The sequence below is a fragment of the Nymphalis io genome, chromosome 29 (assembly GCF_905147045.1).
Source record: "Nymphalis io chromosome 29, ilAglIoxx1.1, whole genome shotgun sequence".
In the NCBI taxonomy this organism is placed as follows: domain Eukaryota; kingdom Metazoa; phylum Arthropoda; class Insecta; order Lepidoptera; family Nymphalidae; genus Nymphalis; species Nymphalis io.
This window is the reverse complement of record NC_065916.1, coordinates 7,774,343-7,793,177: the sequence shown is the minus strand read 5'-3', so window position 1 is coordinate 7,793,177 and position 18,835 is coordinate 7,774,343. Positions and strand designations below refer to the sequence as shown.

Here is an 18,835-nt window from a genome sequence, read left to right as displayed (position 1 = left end):
TCGTCATGATCGTAGAAAAAAGCAGAAGATCTATCCAAAGACATCCTCCTTCTAGAGAAAATTGGATAAGAACTGGCGGAGTTATTAGGGTTATAAATTATTAGAAAAGAACTTTAAAACCAAGGAAACGCGGAACTCGTGTTTTGTCATATAACCGCATAGGGCGCCGCTACAGACAAAAGGAAACTTGAGGACTCCGCCCCATCGGATGAGCAGTTTAACGTACCAGAGCTGGCTGCAAGGTGAGGATCCATAGAACCGAACCTTCCCCTCAACCCAACCACCACTTGCGACGGCTCATTCTAACCGGCGCAAGGAGATCCTACCAGAAAACCCCTTACCCTAACCCAGGGTATGTTAACGGGTATGGTTTTAGGTACTGTGTGCAGTAAACAGCCACAGTTTCATGAACAGGGGAAGAGCGTGTGCCCCGTGGCCCGCGTGAGAGCTTATAATTAAGTTCATTTTGTTGCTTTTGGCACGAGGGAAAGCGAGGAGCCACTGAAATAGGGGTTCTTGTTTGTAAAACTTTTTAAAAGAAAGTTCTTCGAATAACCCAAATTCAGACATAATTTTTATCTCAGATAACTGTTGCGGTCAACAAAAAAAAAACAAATACATTTCAATTTGTTACTTATTAGATCTATAACATACAAGTTCTTAATTCATGGACACACTCAAAACGTAATCTGGACCAATTTATACCCCAGATCAGTACGCGAGTCTAATCCGTAATGCCAAAAAGAGTGGTAATAGTTTCATTGTGAATGGAATGAACTTTAATAACTTGACGATTTAAATCTTAAATAGTTAGTTTCTAACGATATTAACTTAAACACTTAAAAGTAGGAAATATATGGAATTTACACCGACTATTTGTGCCGTTATCTTTGCAGTTCACAATACAACAACATATATTATTAGGTTTTTTATTTTTATTTATTACGAACTCCGTGCGAATTGACTTTACTTTCCCGGATTGTTGCGTATTTCTGCCACGGTAAGCGCTGCGATCACTACTATACCCCCACCAGGTACTTCGCACATAGCGAATACAACTATCGACTTAAATTTCATTAATAGCATTTAAACAGAAGTACAGCAACTTTGTACGGTTGCCAATTTGCCAGGGTTGCCAATTTTTATAAATATACAGAATGTGTAATAATTTAGTTATTTTATGTATCCAGATTTTATAAAAGTTTGCCTCGTACAATTGGATACAAAAATTAAAATTCGAATTCTTTGCAAGATTTAAAACATCAGTAAGTTTATTAAAGCTAGACTGAACGCTTCGAATTTTAAGATCAACAAAAATATTGTTTTTTTCGTATTCATTTAATAAAGTTTTGATCACAAAATAAAAATAAGTTTACCAATCAACAAAAAATCCAAAGAAAGCGCGGAGGGAAACATGCAAGAAGTACAAGCGGAGGTCCACAATCAACCATCGCGACCACGCCGGTTGCTGCCTGAAGATGCTGCGGTTGCGGACGAACCGACTTCAGGAACGGCCGAATTAGCTGAAGGATAGACCCCAGGGGGGAGGGGGGGGAGGCGTGTCTTTGTGTCGTCAGAGTGGCGTGATTTCGGTCCGAGGTAAAGAAGTAATGCCATTGAAGATCAAAGGGAAGATTAATAACACCTGTCGTGATGTATGGTTCTGAATGTTGGACAGCAAAAGAAGAGAAAGTAAAACTATAAAACTGACAGAGATGCGAATGTTAAGAGGGACATGCGGTGTACCTAGCATAGACAAAATAAGAAATGAGTATATCAGAGAAAGTAGCACAAATAGATCAAAAGTTGAAAGAGTAATAGATTAGCGTGGTATGGGTATGTGATGAGAACGGATAAAAAGCATGTTACTAGAAGGGTGATGAGAATGAATCTCGATGGATATAGGGGGCAGGGGAGGCCGCAGACAGTGTGCATGGATTGCGTAAGAAAGGATATGTGTATGAAGGTGATAAGTATTAAGATGACGAGTGACAGAAAGAAGTGGACGGAAAATACATGTTTGATGAAATATTATTCAGACTGCTAAGACAAAGTTATCTCATATTAGAGCTGTCTTTAAAAACGCAACGTCAAAGTAAAATATAAATATTTAATAGTATAATACATAGGTCTCACATTGAAAACAGCGGAAGAAGATCTATCCAAAGACGAGAAAGTTGGAACCTAAGAAACACGGCACACGTGTTTTGTCATATAACCGCATAGGGCGCCGCTTCAGACACGAGGAATCTTGAGGACTCCGCCCCATCGGATGAGCAGTTTAACGTACCAGAGCTGGCTGTAAGGTAAGGATCCATAGAACCGAACCTTCCCCTCAACCCAACCACCCCTTGCGACGGCTCATTCTAACCGGCGCAAGGAGATCTTACCAGAAAACCCCCAAGTAAGGACCCTAACCCAGGGTATGTTTAAGGGTATGGTTTTAGGTACTGTGTGCAGGAAAAAAAAAGTATACAGCCACAGTTTCATGACCAGGGGAAGAGCGTGTGCCCCGTGGCCCGTGTGAGAGCTTATAAAGAAGTTCACGCGGGACTACCCCGTTACAAAAACAAGATATCGAAGAGTGCAAAAATTCTGATAACAACAGCAATGTGGCAATATTTGATCTTCAAGCTGTATTGCCTTGTCCTCTCGGTCAATCGTCAGCATTTATTTATAAAAGTAAACTAAACTTTACAGTCTCAAATATTAAGGATAAGAAAACATTTTGTTACTTTTGGCGCGAGGGTAAGCGAGGAGCGAATAAAATAGGTTCTTGCTTGTAAATTTTTTTAAAAGAATGTTCTTCGAATAACCCAAATTCAGACAACTTATTTCCGAGATAACTGTTGCGGTCAACAAAAAAACAAATACATTTTAAGTTTGTTACTTATTAGATCTATAACATACAAGTTCTTAATTCGTGGACACACTCAAAACGAAGCGGATGCCGCCCACTCGATAATAGAGAAAAACATTCGTCAAGCAAAACAATCTGGACCAATTTATACCCCAGATCAGTACGCGAGTCTAATCCGTAATGCTAAAAAGAGTGGTAATAGTTTCATTGTGAATGGAATGAACTTTAATGAATTAACTTAAACACTGTCAAAAATTGTGATGGCAAACCAATCAGAATTTCCAATATTAAAATCGTGAAATTCGTTAAAGGTTCTGATACATATAAGTACGAAACTACATATAAAACTGAACTATGGAACACAGCTAAGATTATAATGAGTGGTGCAGGCAAGAAAAATATCACTGATATTAAAAAATAGTCAGTGCGACTAATTATTGCAAGACCTAAAAGCCTTTGAAAGCTTTAACAAAATAATGCTTCTGTTGTGCTTGTGTTGTCTTTCGTTTGCATTTTCCAATGACGAATTTTCAATGTTCAAGAGATGAAGAAAATGGTAGAAGTACTGAAAATTGAAGGCACAGAAGACTGCCCAAAAATAATAACAAGGTTTATTATCAACCATAATCACGAAAAAAATATAGAAAATTCGTGAGTAGTAATTCCTTAAAATTCATCTAGATCCTATTTCTATAACTCATTAATTTTTTTGAATAAAGGACGTGGAAACCTGGAACGAAGACACTGATTATGTGGCTACCAAAAATATCGATTATTCTTTGTAAGTAGTGAACGACATAGCTGAGCGCGGTGTTGAACCAATGAAGAACAAAAGCAATATTTGCTTTTGTTGGTAAAAGAGTGTAGGAAAAAGTACCCTCATACTAGCAAGGCAACCCTTATATCTTAAAAATAAATGATTCATATATTTAAATAATATCTCAATTTATAATATCAACAATAATTTTGTATTTTTTTAATGTCCTGACTTATTAATATTTAAAATTCAAACCTTTATAGCGACGCTTAAATGTCATAAAAATTTAAAAAAAAATACTGAAATCGTTTCTTATGGGTGTATATAATCAAATTAAGTTTTGCCCCGGGAAATCAAAGAAGAAATTTTTTCCTTACAAACAAGGACCACGCAATAAACTCCAATAATGATAACCATGTATGTTCAATCCGACAAATATATTTTATTTCATAATTATTTCGACAAATAAGTAAGATTGAAGTATGTAGTTTCAGACAAAAATCCGCGCCGGCGAATCAGTGGGCATACAGTACACTGATAAAGATTTCTCGTTGTCATAATGTAATTATTTTATTTAATATATTTCTACTGGTGGTAGAGCTTTGCAAGCTCGTCTGGGCAGGTACCGACCACTCATCAGATATTCTACCGCAAAACAGCAGTACATGGTATTGTTGTGTTCCGGTTTGAAGGGTGAGTAAGTCAGTGTAATTACAGGAACATAACATCTTGGTTCCCAAGGTTGGTGGCGCATTGGTAACATTTCTTACAATGCCAATGTAATATACCGTCGTATAGTATAGTATACCGTCGTAAGTGGTCACCAACGCCCATATACATTGACCACCTGACGAGGTGGCCCATTTGCTCGTCCGCTTACCTATACTGTTTTATATTGTTATTAGGTTGCACAAAGCACTACAGGTTTTGCTATTCATTTAAAAATAACAATCAACAGGAACCTTTAAAAATATTAGTTGAATTTTACTTACGGATTTCAAAGATGTGTAGACTCTTCAACTTCTCCATCACCGACTGCATACTGTTACTGAAATGTAAATAAAAAACAAATGAAAACACAAATATTTGTTAAAAACGTAACATCAGCCATGTTAAAAAGAAAATTTTGATATCTTTCTATTGATTTATGTAAAAAATACTTATTGGAACAACCGGAATAAAACAAATGTTAGTGATTTTTTTTTTAAATTGATTATTTTAATTTTGTAACTGGTTGTCGTCCAAATAATAAATAAATAAAATCAAACATATCATATTTATTTTAGGGAGAATATGAAGGTAATGTTTAGTATGCCAAGACATGTAGCGTCCCACACAAGGGCCTTCCACATTCCCCGGGAATGAATTAAGAAAAATAATTAAAAACATTAAAAATGGATTGGAATCATACATATATATTGGGAGTTTTGATGTAATGTGCAATTTCTAAAGACATTGCTTTATATAATTTATGGTTTGTTAATTATATATAAAAAAGTATCCATTTGGTTACTTTAATAATTTGAAACCTTGAAAATAAGTAAGATATACTCACACATTAGAAGACAAAATCATTCAGGGCTATATCTCTTGATGACTGTGTTGTGTTATCTGCAAAGCAAACCTTCCAGAGTGCACACCATTCTGAATAAAAAATATATAAAAAGTTATTATCAAAATACACATAATTATGTAAAATTGCCTGTAATTGAACTTACCCTACCGTAACAGCCTGTGAATGTCCCACTGCTGGGCTAGTGGCTTCCTCTTCTCTTATTTAGGAGAAGGTTAGGAGCTTATTTCACCACGCTGCTCCAATGCGGGCTTGTGGAATATACATGTGGCAGAATTTCAGTGAAATTAGACACATGCAGGTTTCCTCACGATGTTTTCCTTCACCGTCAAGCACGAGATGAATTATAATCACAAATTAAGCACATGAAAATTCAGGGGTGCTTGCCCGGGTTTGAACCCACGATCATCGGTTAAGATTCACGCGTTCTTACCACTGGGCCATCTCGGCTCGGTCGTTTTTGACATATTAGCATTCCTCGAAGTAATACCGAGATTAGCAACAATCAGAATCGTGACTACGTTTCACGTGGAAGAGGCCATTCCGGAGGCAACCGAGCAGCCCGCAACGCGCAACGCGCATATCAACGATTAAATGAGCGCCAGATGATAGCAGATTGGTCATATGAACCTGAACGATATGATCCAAGAAGGGAGGTCAACCGCAGTGCAACACAACGATCAAAGGTATTTAAGAAGCCGAAGACCCCAAAACCTGGTTCAGTGCAGGAAGTTAAATTCGATACGGTAGAAGAGCCCTTACAAGATGAGCCTCCCTATGACATTGATCCGCACTCTATATTAATTCCTGACATTGACAAATACTGTCAGAATTTTGAATTTTCTGAATTTATTTCTTTGGTAAATGAAAAGTGCGTGGCATAGACCCAAGATTACAAGAGATACCTACCAATCTCCATGTTAACGCATGCAATGGCAACACATCTAAATCTAGAAATTCTAGAAAAGGCAAGGAAATCCGGTCAAAACGTGCTTAATTTAAGAACAGACGCTAGGGAAATACTACCTGAATAATTGTATATATTATTGATCAAATTTTGATAATATTAACGAACATAATATTCTTATTAGATTACTGGATAACGCGAGGTGTTTTTAATAGAATTGTCACGAGAATGACAAGATCAGACGAACTACCACTGGTTCTCTGGACAGACCTTTTAATACATACGTTGATAAATTGGTTCTGTGATATTCGTGATGATGAAACAAATTGTAGTAGTAGTGAAATAGTAACGAACACTTCGATTGCAACCAAACTAAGATGAAAACGATGAATTGAAATTTTATTATATTATTGTTAGAGAGATCATAGCAAAATTATAATTTTCTCTAATAAAATCCTTATTCAAAATAAATAATCGGTTATTGTAAATTGACATTCATATTAAAACTACTGGAATCGATATTCGTTTAAAATGCTGCCAGCATTTTATAACCTTCATCAAGTATAAACTTTCGCTTAATTTCCGTTTTCAATCGGATATAATATTATACGGACAAATTTATTTTTTCAAATTCAAATTTATAAATTCATTTAGCTGGTACATTTGAGTTTTGAAAACAGTTATTCATTTGTTTTTTTTTTGTATTATTTTTTTCTTTGGCGTCGCTTATAACCGCACAATGGAAAAATAAATAAATCGGTATATTTACGGGTACGAGTTCTACCGTGTCATCAGTGCTGCAGAAACAGCTCTAAGGATTAATGATGTGTACGGCTCTGGTATCGCAAAAGAAAGCACGGTACGTTTTTGGTTTCAACGATCTCGTTCTGGAAATTTCGACCTTCAGAACCAACCCTGTTTACGGCCGAAGACCAATATGGAAAATGAAGAATAACAGGCTATTGTGGAAGCGGATCCATCACAAAACACTTCAGAGATAGCTGCAGGCTTCGGGATAAGTGATAAAACTGTATTAATCCACTTGAAGCAAATCGGGAAAGTGTGCCCTAAACGAAAATTGACTCAGAAAAAGTTACTTGTGTAAGACTAAGTCAGATTGTAATATATAATATTAGATGTGATACGAATTAATATTAAATATTACTGGAGAGTATCTGTCATTTTTTATATTAATTAATAATAATCTATATTTTTATTCTGACAAGAAGAACATTGACAAATACTCTTTATGGCGGGAAACTGATTGAATTCTCTTTACGAGCATTGCGGATTTCGTGTTGAGATCTAGTTTTTACAATTCAGAAGTGAAAAGAATACAACACACACAGTTAATTAGAATAAAGAAAAATTAATTATGGAATACGAAAATATTCGAAACTCAACTTTGGACAATGCATTGAATCCAAAGCTAAAACTGCAGGCAAAAAACTTGGTATCCTCAATACGGTCAAACAGTACTTCACACCGGAACAGCTTCTGACCATATATCAAGATAAAGTCAGATCGTGCATGGAGTACTGCAGCCATTTATGGGACGGCTCTGCTAAGTACCAGCTTGAGGCTTTGGATTCAGTGGATCGTCGTGCTTGAAGGCTCATTGGCGACCAGACACTGGTCGCAAAACTCCAGAACTTGAAACACCGTCGTAAGGTTGCCTGTCTGTCGGTTTTCTACAGAATATATTTCGGAGTGTGCCCAGGAACTATTTAATTTGGTTCCTCCGTCACCTTTTTACCATAGAACTGCGAGGCATCGTAAAGATCTGCACCCGTCCGTTGTTGATGTATCTAAGACACGTACGAAACGATTTGCTTCCTTGTTTCTGATACGCACCACTAAGATCTGGAATACCCACCACCTCCGTTTTTCCCACCACCTACATTAGGGGTACCTTCAAGTCTAGAGTGAATAGGCATCTTCTAGGCAAGCGCGCTCCATCTTAGACACCTGTCACCTGCCATCAGGTGTGATAACAGTCAAGCGCTAGCTTAAATAGTTAAAAAAAAAAAGAAATGCGGCACTCGTGTTTTGTTAGATAACCGCATAGAGCGCCGCTACAGACACGAGGTAACTTGAGGACTCCGCCCCATCGGATGAGCAGTTTAACGTACCAGAGCTGGCTGCAAGGTGAGGATCCATAGAACCGAACCTTCCCCTCAACCCAACCACCCCTTGCGACGGCTCATTCTAACCGGCGCAAGGAGATCCTACCAGAAAACCCCTTACCCTAACCCAGGGTATGTTTAAGGGTATGGTTTTAGGTACTGTGTGCAGTAAACAGCCACAGTTTCATGACCAGGGCAAGAGTTTTCGTGCCCCGTGGCCCGTGTGAGAGCTTATAAAGAAGTTCACGCGGGACTACCCCGTTACAAAAACAAGATGTCGAAGAGTGCAAAAATTCTGATAACAACAGCAATTGATCTTCAAGCTGTATTGCCTTGTCCTCTCGGTCAATCGTCCTCGTCATCGAGCTGAAAATATTAATATTAACATCTTGTGTATGGTGGCAAATACGTGTGCTGGCAACACTGAGCACGTGGACACATGTCTACGACGCTGCGCTGAATGCCGTGTAAGGTGAAACTAACATCCGGTATGTTAGTTAATATTTTGCTGTTGGTTGTTCGCACGTGTTCATAAAAATCGTCATGATCGTAGAAAAAAGCAGAAGATCTATCCAAAGACATCCTCCTTCTAGAGAAAATTGGATAAGAACTGGCGGAGTTATTAGGGTTATAAATTATTAGAAAAGAACTTTAAAACCAAGGAAACGCGGAACTCGTGTTTTGTCATATAACCGCATAGGGCGCCGCTACAGACAAGAGGAAACTTGAGGACTCCGCCCCATCGGATGAGCAGTTTAACGTACCAGAGCTGGCTGCAAGGTGAGGATCCATAGAACCGAACCTTCCCCTCAACCCAACCACCACTTGCGACGGCTCATTCTAACCGGCGCAAGGAGATCCTACCAGAAAACCCCCTACCCTAACCCAGGGTATGTTAACGGGTATGGTTTTAGGTACTGTGTGCAGTAAACAGCCACAGTTTCATGACCAGGGGAAGAGTTTGTGTGCCCCGTGGCCCGTGTGAGAGCTTATAAAGAAGTTCACGCGGGACTACCCCGATACAAAAACAAGATGTCGAAGAGTGCAAAAATTCTGATAACAACAGCAATGTGGCAATATTTGATCTTCAAGCTGTATTGCCTTGTCCTCTCGGTCAATCGTCAGCATTTATTTATAAAAGTAAACTTTTTTTTTTTATATGCCTCGGGATGGCAAATGACTCTACTCCACCTGATGGTAAGTGGTAGTAGAGTCCAAACGCGACGACGGCCAGTACAGTCGGGAATAATGTTATGTACTAGCCGTCCCCGCCTTGCCGGCCCGCAAGATGCCTCTTCACGCCTCGTTTGAAGGAACCCGGGTTATAAGAGGAAGGGAACACGTGAGCTGGTAAGGAATTCCATTTTTTGGTAGTGCGACAAAGAAAGGAGTTGCCAAATTTCTTTGTGCGCGATGGAATTGATGTCACAGTTAGGCGGTGACATCGAGAACTAGCTCGCGTGGACTTTAGAAGGAAGGGGGAAGCAGGAATTAGAGAGAATAATTCCTCAGAGCACTCGCCGTGATACAGTCGATAGAAAGCGCTCAGTGCTGCTATCTCGCGACGCAATTGTAAAGGTTCAAGGGTGTTTGTGACCTTTACGTCGCCAATAATGCGTACTGCACGTCGCTGCAACCGGTCCAAGGCCTCCATTAGGTACTTAGCGGAGCCATCCCAAAGGTGCGAGCAATATTCAACGCAAGATCGTACCTGTGTTTTGTACAGCAGGCACAGTTGTTGTGGCGTGAAAAAACGCCGCACCTTGTTCAAAACTCCGAGTTTCCGTGAAGCTGTTTTTATAATAGCCTCGATGTAATTCTTTGGACTAAGGTCGCAGCGAACGTCCATCCCCAGCATGGCGATTTTGCTTTGTATCATCAGCGGTGTGCCACAGAGGGAGGGATGAGGGTAAAATGGTGACTTTTTCGCTGTGAGAACGCATACCTGTGTTTTCTTGGCATTAAACTCAACAAGATTATCAGAACCCCATTTGGCGATGAGCTCTAACGTCCTATCGAGTTCAATGACAAGATTCTCCCGCCTTTTCTCAGTTTCCGCCCACCCAGCCACTGCGCGTCCGTGGTATCCACCATGCACTGTACTATCATCTGCATAGCAATGTATGTTCCCAAGAGAGAGCATATCATTGATATGCAAAAGAAAGAGTGTGGGAGATAGCACAGATCCCTGGGGGACCCCAGCATTCACTACATGGAATTGTGAAGCGCAACCATCTACTAAAACACGAAGGCTACGCTTGTGTAGGAAGCTGGCAATCCAGGTGCATAGCTGAGCAGGCAGACCATATGCCGGTAGCTTGGAGAGAAGACTTCTGTGCCAGACTCTGTCGAAAGCCTTGGAGATATCGAGGCTGACAGCCAACGATTCTCCATGCTTGTCGATAGCTTCACCCCAGAGGTGTCTTACGTACGCTAGAAGATCACCTGTGGGCCGTTTTGGTCGAAACTAAACTTTACAGTCTCAAATATTAAGGATAAGAAAACATTTTGTTACTTTTGGCGCGAAGGTAAGCGAGGAGCCAATGAAATAGGTTCTTGTTTGTAATTTTTTTTAAAAGAATGTTCTTCGAATAACCCAAATTCAGACAATTTATTTCCGAGATAACTCTTGCGGTCAACAAAAAAACAAATACATTTTAAGTTTGTTACTTATTAGTCTATAACATACAAGTTCTTAATTCGTGGACACACTCAAAACGAAGCGGATGCCGCCCACTCGATAATAGAGAAAAACATTCGTCAAGCAAAACAATCTGGACCAATTTATACCCCAGATCAGTACGCAGGTCTAATCCGTAATGCTAAAAAGAGTGGTAATAGTTTCATTGTGAATGGAATGAACTTTAATAACTTTACGATTTAAATCTTAAATAGTTAATTTCTAATGATATTAACTTAAACACCGTCAAAAATTGTGATGACGAACCAATCAGAATTTCCGACAATAAAATAATGAAATCCGTTAAAGTTTCTGATACCTACAAGTACAAAACTGCATATTAAACTGAACTATGAAACGAAGCTAAAATTAAAATTAGTCGTGCAAGTAAGAAAAATTGCCAATTGTAAACAATAAAAAGCAAGATATTCAACAGCAAGATAGTCAATTAATTAGAGATAATACAACATTTTATTTGAATATTTTTTTACAAAAGATTAAAGTACAAAGTTTAATTTCAATTAATTCTAACCTAAGACAAACAAAAATGTTACTTAATTTAAACGGAAATTTTAGATGTCTATTATTTTTCGTTTATGCTTGCAGTAGGGCGAACTCAAAGAGATTGAGAGAGGCTTGCACGTGTATAACGTGCTATACGAAACAAGTTTAGTGACTTTCATAGGGACAAAATATAACATCTTGTAAAAGTTCGTGTTCGTGATCCTTAACTTTATTTTATTCTTATCTTTTGATTATAAATTGTCCAATGATACTTACAAAAATTCTATAACTTATGTTTTCTGAATATAGTTAAAATTTGATTCAAACTAAATTAACGTAAACTTGTCTGGCGCAGTCGGATAGGATAGTTTCAAATTAATTACAGCCTGCGTTCTTAATAATTTATCGTCAAAATCCGTGAATAGTTAGAATTTCGAAGGTCTGAAAGACAAAATCCAGAACCAAAAAAATAAGACAGTAAGTGAGGAGTCCAGGACATGACGATACTGGCGACCGGTTGGTGAGTAGAACTTTTCACCTTCCTTTGCCTTTTTGATATTTTGCGATAAGACCTCCTAAAATAACGTTATCGGGTGGTCTTATATAATTTTAATTAATAATTTGAATGTAACATCGAGAGTGATTTTTGTCTTAATGACAGTTTAATGAGAAGTGAAAAATCATAAAGTTAAATGGTTTAAAAAATATTATTACTGTAAGTTGAAGTGTTTAATATTAATTTATATGTTTTTTATATAAAATCTAAATGGAACATATAACTCCTAACGAATTTTTAAAATAAATTCCTCGTTTTAGTGGCGATAAACGCCAATTGAACTTATTTATAAGAAAATATTAATATGTTATAAGTAAATTTCAAGTGATGCACAAAATGTATATATCATTCATAGCATCTGAACACAATGAATTGAAAGATTTATTAATTAAACACTTCGGAGACCCGCGAAGTGAAGAATGTATTGCCGTAGAATTAGAAAATTTAAAAATAAATTCAGGAGAAAGTTAACTCGATTTTTGCAATAGAATTCAGTCGGTACGTACGATTCTTTTATCAAAAGTCAATCAAATATTAAACGAAGATATTAAGTAGAGTATTTGTGACGTATTATTGTAAAAAGTTATTTACAATAATACGTCACAAAATGTTTTTTTTATACAATTTACCAGAGAATATTGTCAGAATAGGTCGGCTAAAACCGCCGAAATTTTAATTTTTTCCAACTCCAATTCAAATTCCGAACACCGCACGTAAACCAAAGACAACCTATGCATATGCCTACAGGTTTTAGACCAAATTTATCTCCATATAAATTCGGAATTGCTAAAGGACCACAAATACCACCAACAAGGATTAACTTCTTCGTCGTATTAATATCGAAGTCGTGTATACACGTAAATACGGAGTTTACCCACTTAACGAATAGTAAACCACACTGTTTTTATGCATATGGTTGTATATTTTAAAATAAAACATTAATATTAACGTCTTGTGTATGGTGGCAAATCCGTGTCCTGGCAACACTGAGAACGTGGACACATGTCTACGACGCTGCACTGAATGCCGTGTACGGTGCACCGGATGTTAGTTTATATTTTGCTGTTGGGTGTTCGCACGTGTTCATAAAAATCGTCATGATCGTAGAAAAAAGGAGACGAAGATCTATCCAAAGACATCTTCCTTCTAGAGAAAATTGGATAAGAACTGGCGGAGTTATTAGGGTTATAAATTATTAGAAAAGCCTTTGGAACCTAAGAAACACGGCACCCGTGTTTTGTCATAGAACTGCATAGGGCGCGGCTATAGACACAAGGTAACTTGAGGACTCCGCCCCATCGGAGGCGAACGTACCAGAAAACCCCTTACGCTAACCCAGGGTATGTTTAAGGGTATGGTTTTAGGTACTGTGTGCAGTAAACAGCCACAGTTTCATGACCAGGGGAAAAGTTTGTGTGCCCCTAGGCCAGTGTGAGAGCTTATAAAGAAGTTAACGCGGGACAAACCCGTTACAAAACAAGATGTCGAAGAGTGCAAAAATTCTGATAACAACAGCAATGTGGCAATATTTGATCTTCAAGCTGTATTGCCTTGTCCTCTCGGTCAATCGTCAGCATTTATTCATAAAAGTAAATTAAACTTTACAGTCTCAAATATTAAGGATAAGAAAACATTTTGTTACTTTTGGCACGAGGGAAAGCGAGGAGCCACTGAAATAGGGGTTCTTGTTTGTAAAACTTTTTAAAAGAAAGTTCTTCGAATAACCCAAATTCAGACATAATTTTTATCTCAGATAACTGTTGCGGTCAACAAAAAAAAAACAAATACATTTTAATTTGTTACTTATTAGATCTATAACATACAAGTTCTTAATTCATGGACACACTCAAAACGTAATCTGGACCAATTTATACCCCAGATCAGTACGCGAGTCTAATCCGTAATGCCAAAAAGAGTGGTAATAGTTTCATTGTGAATGGAATGAACTTTAATAACTTGACGATTTAAATCTTAAATAGTTAGTTTCTAACGATATTAACTTAAACACTTAAAAGTAGGAAATATATGGAATTTACACCGACTATTTGTGCCGTTATCTTTGCAGTTCACAATACAACAACATCTATTATTAGGTTTTTTATTTTTATTTATTACGAACTCCGTGCGAATTGACTTTACTTTCCCGGATTGTTGCGTATTTCTGCCACGGTAAGCGCTGCGATCACTACTATACCCCCACCAGGTACTTCGCACATAGCGAATACAACTATCGTCTTCAATTTCATTAATAGCATTTAAACAGAAGTACAGCAACTTTGTGCGGTTGCCAATTTGCCAGGGTTGCCAATTTTTATAAATATACAGAATGTGTAATAATTTAGTTATTTTATGTATCCAGATTTTATAAAAGTTTGCCTCGTACAATTGGATACAAAAATTAAAATTCGAATTCTTTGCAAGATTTAAAACATCGATGTGATACTGCATTTCTCTCGTAAGTTTATTAAAGCTAGACTGGACGCTTCGAATTTTAAGATCAACAAAAATATTGTTTTTTTCGTATTCATTTAATAAACTTTTGATCACAAAATAAAAATAAGTTTACCAATCAACAAAATATCCGAAGAAAGCGCGGAGGGAAACATGCAAGAAGTACAAGCGGAGGTCCACAATCAACCATCGCGACCACACCGGTTGCTGCCTGAAGATGCTGCGGTTGCGGACAAACCGACTTCAGGAACGGCCGAATTAGCTGAAGAATAGACCCCATCGAGGAGTGTCTTTAATTGTGTCGTCAGAGTGGTGTGATTTCGGTCCGAGGTAAAGAGGGGAACACAAGCAGGGGAGCCGAGACACCGGCAGGCGCCAGTTTTGCGCACGGCTTGCATGCTTGCGTCATTAGTATTGTTTAATAACCCTGGTATATGCTCTTTGCCGACGACGTTGTTTTCGTTGGTGAAAATGCAACCGAGGTGGAGAGCAAGCTAGAAAAATAGCGAGAAAGATTGGAGATAGTCGGTTTGAAAACTAGCAGGACCAAAACGTAACGTCTGTTTTGCGATTTCGATGGTATCTCCAATTTTTCTCACATAGCTTTAAATGGTGTCCATTTACAAGTATGCTCAGAATATCGTTACCTAGGTTCATCAATCCAAAACGATGGTTACAATAACAGAGTATTGAGGAACCGGATAAATGCAGGGCGAATGAAATGGCGACAGGTCTCTGGGAGCATGTGATGCACGAATGAAGATCAAAGGGAAGATTTATAACACCTGTCGTGATGTATGGTTCTGAATGTTGGGCAGCAAAATAAGAGAAAATAAAACTATAAAACTGACAGAGATGCGAATGTTAAGAGGGACATGCGGTGTACCTAGCATAGACAAAATAAGAAATGAGTATATCAGAGAAAGTAGCACAAATAGATAAAACACTGAAAGAGCAATAGATTAGCGTGGTATAGGTATGTGATGAGGACGAAAAAAAAGCATGTTACTAGAAGGGTGATGAGAATGAATCTCGATGGATATAGGGGACGGGGGAGGACGCAGACAGTGTGCATGGATTGCGTAAGAAAGGATATGTGTATGAAAGTGATAAGTATTAAGATGACGAGTGACGGAAAGAAGTGGACGGAAAATACATGTTTGATGAAATATTATTCGGACTGCTAAGACAAAGTTATCTCTTATTAGAGCTGTCTTTAAAAACGCAACGTCATAAAGTAAAATATATATATTTAATAGTATAATAGGTCTCACATTGAAAACAGCGGAAGAAGATCTATCCAAAGACGAGAAAGAAGAAAACTAAGAAATGCGGCACCCGTGTTTTGTCATAGAACTGCATAGGGCGCGGCTATAGACACAAGGTAACTTGAATACTCCGCCCCATCGGAGGAGGAGTTTAACATACCAGAGCTGGCTGCAAGGTAAGACACCCCCCTCGTAAAGATTGGATAAGAACTGGCGGAGTTAAGAGGGTTATAAATTATTAGAAAAGAACCTTAAAACCAAAGACACGCGGCACCCGTGTTGTGTCATATAACCGCATATGGCGCCGCTCTAGACACGAGGAAACTTGAGGACTCCACCCCATCGGATGAGCAGTTTAACGTACCAGAGCTGGCTGCAAGGTGAGGATCCATAGAACCGAACCTTCCCCTCAACCCAACCACCCCTTGCGACGGCTCATTCTAACCGGCGCAAGGAGATCCTACCAGAAAACCCCTTACCCTAACCCAGGATATGTTTAAGGGTATGGTTTTAGGTACTGTGTGCAGTGAACAGCCACAGTTTCATGACCAGGGGAAGAGTTTGTGTGCCCCGTGGCCCGTGTGAGAGCTTATAAAGAAGTTCACGCGGGACTACCCCGATACAAAAACAAGATGTCGAAGAGTGCAAAAATTCTGATAACAACAGCAATGTGGCAATATTTGATCTTCAAGCTGTATTGCCTTGTCCTCTTGTTCAATCGTCAGCATTTATTTATAAAAGTAAACTAAGCTTTACAGACTCAAATATTAAGGATAAGAAAACATTTTGTTACTTTTGGCGCGAGGGTAAGCGAGGAGCCAATGAAATAGGTTCTTGTTTTACAATCAACCCTTGCGACGGCTCATTCTAATCGGCGCAAGGAGATCCTACCAGAAAACCCCTTACCCTAACCCAGGGTATGTTTAAGGGTATGGTTTTAGGTACTGTGTGCAGTGAACAGCCACAGTTTCATGACCAGGGGAAGAGCGTGTGCCCCGTGGCACGTGTGGGAGCTTATAAAGAAGTTCACGCGGGTCTACCCCGTTACAAAAACAAGATGTCGAAGAGTGGAAAAATTCTGATAACAACAGCAATGTGGCAATATTTAATCTTCAAGCTGTATTGCCTTGTCCTCTCGGTCAATCGTCCTCGTCATCGAGCTGAAAATATTAATATTAACATCTTGTGTAGGGTGGCAAATCCGTGTCCTGGCAACACTGAGAACCTGGACACATGTCTACGACGCTGCGCTGAATGCCGTGTAAGGTGAAACTAACATCCGGTATGTTAGTTAATATTTTGCTGTTGGTTGTTCGCACGTGTTCATAAAAATCGTCATGATCGTAGAAAAAGCAGAAGAAGATCTATCCAAAGACATCCTCCTTCTAGAGAAAATTGGATAAGAACTGGCGGAGTTATTAGGGTTATAAATTATTAGAAAAGCCTTTAAAATCTAAGAAATACGGCACTCGTGTTTTGTCATATAACCGCATAGGGCGCCGCTACAGACACGAGGAATCTTGAGGACTCCGCCCCAACGGATGAGCAGTTTAACGTACCAGAGCTGGCTGTAAGGTAAGGATCCATAGAACCGAACCTTCCCCTCAACCCAACCACCCCTTGCGACGGCTCATTCTAATTGGCGCAAGGAGATCCTACCAGAAAACCCCTTACCCTAACCCAGGGTATGTTTAAGGGTAAGGTTTTAGGTACTGTGTGCAGTAAACAGCCACAGTTTCATGACCAGGGGAAGAGTTTGTGTGCCCCGTGGCCCGTGTGAGAGCTTATAAAAAAGTTCACGCGGGACTACCCCGATACAAAAACAAGATGTCGAAGAGTGCAAAAATTCTGATAACAACAGCAATGTGGCAATATTTGATCTTCAAGCTGTATTGCCTTGCCCTCTTGTTCAATCGTCAGCATTTATTTATAAAAGTAAACTAAACTTTACAGTCTCAAATATTAAGGATAAGAAAACATTTTGTTACTTTTGGCACGAGGGAAAGCGAGGAGCCACTGAAATAGGGGTTCTTGTTTGTAAAACTTTTTAAAAGAATGTTCTTCGAATAACCCAAATTCAGACATAATTTTTATCTCAGATAACTGTTGCGGTCAACAAAAAAACAAATACATTTTGAGTTTGTTAGTTATTAGATCTATAATATACAAATACTTAGATGTCATGTTAGATAGTAAACTAAATTTTAGGCCTCATATCGCACATATAAGGAACAAAGCTTTCTTTGGTCTAGCAAAATCGCCATGCTGGGGATTGACGTTCGCTGCGACCTTAGTCCAAGGGATTAACATCGAGGCTGTTATACAAACAGCTTCACGGAAACTCGGAGTTCTGAACAAGGTACGGCGTTTTTTCACGCCACAAAAACTGTCCCTGTTGTACAAAACACAGGCACGGTCTTGCGTGGAATATTGCACGCACCTTTGGGATGGCTCCGCTAAGTACTTACTGGAGACCTTGGATCGGTTGCAGCGACGTGCGGTCCGCATTATTGGCGACGTAAAGGTCACAAACGCCCTCGTGCCTTTACAATTGCGTCGATAGATAGCAGCACTGAGCGCTTTCTATCGACTGTATCACGGCGAGTGCTCTGAGGAATTATTCTCTCTCATTCCTGCTTCCCCTTACTTCATAAGTCTACGCGTGCTGGCTCTCGCCATCACGACATCAATTCCATCGCGCACAAAGAAATTTGGCAACTCCTTTCTTTGTCGCACTTCCAAAAAATGGAATTCCTTACCAGCTCACGTGTTCCCCTCCTCTTACAACCCGGGTTCCTTCAAACGAGGCTTGAAGAGACATCTTGCTGGCTGGCAAAGCGGGGGCGGCTAGTGCAGAACATTCTTCCCGACTGTTCTGGCCGTCGTCGCGTTTAGACTACTACCACTTAGCATCAGGTGGAGTAAAGTCATTTGCCCTCCCGGAAATATAAAAAAGGGGTACAAAGGGTTAAAAGCGACTGCCAATAACTTTAATTCATCATCGAATCATTCAACGAATTGTTTTTCCATGAATTATGTTTGACGAATTGTTTTCAGTAGTTTTAAGTAAATTATATCAGATGCTATGTAGGCGCAGTAAAATGTCCCTTAGGAATAAGGTGGCATTATACAAAGCATGCATCCATCCCATTC

At 39.0% G+C, this 18,835-nt stretch overlaps 1 long non-coding RNA gene across 1 annotated transcript in view; it reads right to left on the bottom strand.

Annotated features, from left to right (window-relative positions):
- The window catches only part of LOC126779767 (uncharacterized), a 49,022-nt gene extending 43,767 nt beyond the window's left edge, over positions 1 to 5,255 (bottom strand). Inside the window, exons 1-2 of the long non-coding RNA XR_007670397.1 lie at positions 5,173 to 5,255; positions 4,610 to 4,665 (exon numbers count right to left, since the gene is read on the bottom strand). This is a non-coding gene — a long non-coding RNA (uncharacterized LOC126779767). The remainder of the gene's footprint in view (positions 1 to 4,609; positions 4,666 to 5,172) is intronic.
- Between the last annotated feature and the right edge of the window lie 13,580 nt (positions 5,256 to 18,835).